The sequence below is a fragment of the Oncorhynchus mykiss genome, chromosome 3 (assembly GCF_057628025.1).
Source record: "Oncorhynchus mykiss isolate SJ-2025 chromosome 3, ASM5762802v1, whole genome shotgun sequence".
Lineage (NCBI taxonomy): Eukaryota > Metazoa > Chordata > Actinopteri > Salmoniformes > Salmonidae > Oncorhynchus > Oncorhynchus mykiss.
In genome coordinates this window covers 38,273,597-38,274,367 of record NC_143024.1, presented here as the reverse complement: position 1 = coordinate 38,274,367, position 771 = coordinate 38,273,597, and positions in this window count along the sequence as shown.

Below are 771 nucleotides of genomic sequence, written 5' to 3'. Positions count from 1 at the left end.
AGGTTGTAGTGAGTGAATAACATTGATTTAAAGATAGTTGGGCCCTCTTTGTGGAACATTTCAATATAAAGCTCGGCTTTCAGCCAATCAGCATAAAGGGATCGAACCACACGGTTTGTAATTATCTATATAACTCTTAGTTTGCATATTTGCTTTCATATCATTAGATCTATCCAAAAACAGGGTGACACAGGAAAATCTGGTGTGCTGGCAGAGTTGATGTACCAAGCAGGTGGCAGCTGGGCTCTTACCTGGTACAGTACCAATCCTCATGACTTGCCATAGCAAAATTTGTCAACAATTAAATTCCTGAACACATTTCAATAACAGGTATAAACAAAGGCCACCATTCAGTCAGACCCAGTGTTACAGCACATCCATCACGTCTACATATTGGCAGACATTGAACATGGAGATTGAACAAGCAATGTGAAAGGCCTTTAGAGTAAAATCTATGGAAATAGGAAAGAAAGCATGGTTATGATGTTCATGTGGTGAAAATAGTAGATACCCATAAAGACAAAAACAAATACTGAAATACTAGTGTGCCTTCTGTATGTTATACAGCATTCCCTAAATGATACTCCCTCAGCGAACAGCTCTTCTTCATGCCACAGAAACAAGACAGTGACATCCGGTGGTACCTCCTAGAACAGCATGTCAGAGCCTATTATAGAATTTTCACCCGGTTTCCAATTGACGTCAACGCATGACTTAGTGACTATTTGACTTAAGTAGAAGTTTGCCCCATAGACTGTATTTTTATATAGA